This window comes from Tupaia chinensis, unplaced genomic scaffold (assembly GCF_000334495.1).
Source record: "Tupaia chinensis unplaced genomic scaffold, TupChi_1.0 Scaffold000102_1, whole genome shotgun sequence".
In the NCBI taxonomy this organism is placed as follows: domain Eukaryota; kingdom Metazoa; phylum Chordata; class Mammalia; order Scandentia; family Tupaiidae; genus Tupaia; species Tupaia belangeri.
In genome coordinates, this window is record NW_006159566.1 from 544,196 (window position 1) to 548,806 (window position 4,611).

Genomic DNA, 4,611 nt, shown 5'->3' on the forward strand with positions numbered 1-4,611 from the left:
CACCGGGTCCGGGACTCGAACCACGGTCGACTACATGGGAGTCCAGTGACATAGCCATTACACTAACTGCTGGTCCCTTTTTTTTTTTTTTTGAGAGGTTTTCACTATGGGGCGCGTGCGCTCACCAGACAGACAGAGAGAGACATAGAGACAGAAAGTGAGAAATCACCTCCCGGGGGGATGGTCACACCGCAATCCCTTCTCCTCCATTCTCCTCTCAGGATCTTGGGCATGCACGCACATGCGCCTGGCGTGAGTTCTAAGCCACCGCGTCCGACTACATGGGAATCCAGCGACATAGCCATTACGCTAACTGCTGGTTCCCGATATTTCTTGTCCCTAGCATTAAATTGGTCATTTTCTTGGTTGCCCTTTGTTCTCTTACTTCTGTATGTGTCTTTAGTTTTCCTGGTAGAGCACTCCTTTCAGAACTGCTTGAAGAGTGGGTCTCCTGTTGGCAAATTCTTTCAGGTCTTATTTATCTGAAAATGTTTTTATCATTTCTTTCCACATGAGAGATAATCTTGCCAGGTATAGTATTCTTGGTTGAGACTGTTTTTTACTTAACACTTTGAATATATTTTCTCATTCTTTCCTTGCTCCCATTGTTTCTGATGAGAGGTCTGAGTTTAACCTGATAAGATAACCTTTACAAGTAACCTGACATTTCTCTCTTGCTAATTTTAGTATCTTGTCTTTGTCTGTAGATTTGGCCAGTCTGGCTATGATGTGCCTTGGAGAAGATTCTTCATATTTCTTGGGTCTAGATATTTGAACACCTCTCTAGATTTGGAAAATTTTCTCCCAGGATTTCAAGAAATAAATGATCAATGCCCTTACTAGTTTCCTCACCTTCTGGGATACCGATTATCTGGGTGTTTGGGTGCTTAATGCTGCCTAGTATTTCTCGTATAGTATTCTCATTTTGGGGAAGGGGTATTTTCTCAGTTTTTTGTTTTTTTTTTTCTAGATCAGAGGTTTTGCCTTCAACATCCAAGATTCGACTTTCTGCATGGACTAATCTGCTTTTAATACCTTCGAGGGAGGTTTTGAGTTCCTGAAGGGCAGCCTTTATCTCTAAAAGTTCCATTTCATTGTTTTTTTATGTGTATATTTCCTCTTTCAGGTCATGGAAAAACTTCCCCCCCTCCTGGAACTCATTGTCTCTTTCCTCCTGCATCTTCTGGAGTTCATTATCTCTCAGCTCTTGCATCTCGTTTAGTTTCTCCACTATGAATATTCTGAATTCTCTACCAGACATTTCCATCAGTTCTACTGTACTGTCTGTGGATGATGAGGGACTGTCTTTTTCCCTTAGGGGAGAGCTATTTTCTTGATTTCTCATGTTTCTTGTGCCTCTGTGGTGGTTTCTGGTCATTCTGTGACAAAATCTCTCCTCTACTTCTCTGAATATTTTAGGAGTCTAGAAGATGAAACTTAGAGCATAGCTTCCCTGAACAGGTCAGGACACAACTCAACTTTAAAATGGCTTCTTGTCTGCGTATTTTGAGAGTCTCCCGGAGTGAGTTTTTAAGCCACGGGATCCAGGACTCAAATCGTGGTTGACTACATGGGAGTCCAGCGACATAGCTATTATGCCAACTGCTGTCCCGACCTGAGCTAGTTTTATCTTCAAATTTTCTCCACGTTTGTCCATGGACTCAAATGTAGTCAAGCAGTCAGCACGTTGCACATTGAGTAAACCTGTAATGCAGCAGCCCAGTCCTGAGGCTGGTTGGAAAGCCAGTCTCGATGGTCTCAATGCAGACGTCTCCCAAAGCCTTTGCAAAGAACCCAGGCTCTTTATTGTTGTCAAGCTGTGCTGGATGGGCAGTCCTCTAGTCCAAGCACAAATGGAAGCAACAGGATGGGTGGATGTCTCCTGTCCTTTCTGGTACACGCGGGAGTGATGCGTTATTGTCCCACGTGTGGCCTCTGCTTCTACTATTTTGCATCAGGACAAACCAGGACGCTGACCATCATGCCAAGAGAGCCATGATGGGGCCACAGTCTGACCACATGTCACCGTTGTCATTCTTACAGGCCCAGAAGAAGCCTCCCTCTGATTTCATAGCTTGGGCCACCACACCATCCATGAGCCTATGCTCACACCAGATCTTCTGGGCTTCAAACTGGGGTTTGTACTGCTTCTTTTTTTTTGGAGAGGTTTTTGCTATAGGGTACGTGCGCTCGTCAGAGAGACAGAATGACAGAAAGTGAAAAATCACCCCCCAGGGGAGATGGCCATGCCGCCATCCCTTCTCCTCCATTCTCCTCTGGGTTCTTGGGCACGCATGCACATGCACCCAGCGTGAGTTTAAGCCACCGGGTCCAGGACTCGAACTGCGGTCGACTACATGGGAGTCCAGTGACATAGCCATTACGCTAACTGCTGGTCCCGGGTTTGTACTGCTTCTCACACGTCTCCTGAAAGAGGCCTTTAAAACGTCCGTCGTATTTCTTCAGCATAGTGGTTTTGGTGCTCAGATACAGAGACCAGCCTTTAGACAGAGCCATTTGGAGGGAACTGTGTGCGAAATCTTCTACTGACTTATCTTGATTGTATATCCCCATGGCAATGCCACCACCCTCTTCAAAGTTATGTACCACGTAGGTCCCCTTTTGGGTCCCATCACTTGGTGTGGAGGTTGTCTCTACTTTTCCAGGCCCAGGAACAACAAAATCGGTCGCTCTGTATTAATCCCCATAAGCATGACGACCTATGATGACAGGTTTTACCCACCCACTCACGAGCCGGGGGATATTTTTACAGATAACAGCTTCCCTAAAATCGGTGGCACCCAGAATATCTCGGATGGTGCTGTTGAGCGATTTCCACGTTTGTTTCAACTTGAACTCCTCTACCGTCTTCTCATCGGGGGTGATAGCAACACACTTGACGCCAACGGGGTACTACTTTATGGCTTCTGCAGCACCCTTGGTCACCTGGGCACTGGAGGCATCACGATTCTCTATGCCTAAGTCATAGCTATGCAGATCCAATTCCACATAGGAAAAAATGAGCTTTTTTTTTTTTTAAATTAATTCCCAAATGATTCAGGTCATTTCACCTTCTCGCATCTCTTCCACAGACCTGCTACAAATATTTTAGACATTTTGACTTCAATAAACCTTTATAGTAAATCAATTTCTTTTTTTTTTAAGAGGTTTTTGCTATAGGGCGCGTGTGCTCACCAGACAGACAGAGACAGAGAGATAGAAAGCGAGAAATCACCCCCCCAGTGTGGATGGCCACTCCACAATCCCTTTTCCTCCATTCTCCTCTTGGGATCTTGGGCACGCACACACACACACCCAGCGTGAGTTTAAGCCACCGGATCTGGCACTTGAACTGCGGTCGGCTACATGGGAGTTCAGCGACATAGCCATTACGCTAACTGCTGGTCCCAACAGTGAATCAATTTCTAATCACTCCAACTCTTTCCAATCTTGCAGACAACTGAATGCAGTTTATCACCTGTAGGGGGAGGTATGCTGGCGAGGAGCGGGCCACCACAATCCCCCACAGACGCCCAAACTCACACATTCCTCAAAGTAGCCTAACCCCCCCCCACACACACACATACACACATATACACACTCCCTGGTTTCATATTATCTTCCGAAGCCCTGGCTTAGTCACTACCCATCTCATTCTCTGGGCTCTGGTCCATAATTAAGAACTCAAATTCCAGCATCAAATGGATCTGGGATCCAATCCTTGCTTTTCCATTTTCTAGCAGTTAATTTGTGGGAGCACCGAGGGTACCTCCAACGTTCGTGGGAGAGCGAGAGCAAATCACGCACCTCGGGGGCTCTACAGAGCGCCTGGCAAAAAGTTATGAGCCCTGGTGGAAAACAAAAAGATACCACGGTCTTCGAAGGGGAAAATAATCTGTTTAAATTTGACCCATGTAAAGATAAGGCTGCCCTTCTCCCTGTCAGTCATAGGGCAGGGAACCCCGGAAGGCAGGAGGTCAGCCCAGTGAAGAACTCAGCAGGGACCACCCGGAGGAAGGCCAAGGCACTGGCCCTTCAAGGAGGGAGAAATGTCCCCAAAACTGAATACAGCCGAAGCAGGGAGCCCTGCAGACCATCTCACTGTCCCTGTCACCAAGTCCCTGTCCTGTCTCGGGCTCTGCGCTCTCTGCTTTGTGAGGCTTTCCATCTTCCTCCGCCTGGGCCTGGAGGGCCCCACACCATTTGCAGTCTGGGGCTCTGCAGGAACTGCAGAGAAGTGTGTGAACCTTGCTTTCCCTGCGTGGCCCAAACACACTCCATCAGGCTCCGACCTGCAGGGCAATGAGAGGCCAGGCCAGGCCCTACACGCAGCTCACTAAAGGGTCTAGATACTCCACTTCAGCCCCCTGCCCCCTGCCCCTCGCCTGCAGTGGGAGGGGTGAGGGAGTCGAGGTATTTGCAAGCTCCAGAGGCCAGGGCAGTGGGCAGCGATTGCTAGGAGAAGGCACCTGGCCAGGCCTTCCCGACTGTCAGCTCCAGCAGGGTGCCATTACTGCTTGACAGATGAGGAAACAGACACAAAGCTTGTGACGTCCACCATCCACCGTCCACCATCCACCGTCCTGGCGGGACAGAGCCCTGATGCGTCTC

General features: G+C 48.1%; 1 pseudogene; it reads right to left on the reverse strand.

The window, feature by feature from the left end:
* LOC102490824 (isocitrate dehydrogenase [NADP] cytoplasmic-like) overlaps positions 1-4,611 on the reverse strand; it is a 43,996-nt pseudogene that overhangs the window by 35,083 nt on the left and 4,302 nt on the right.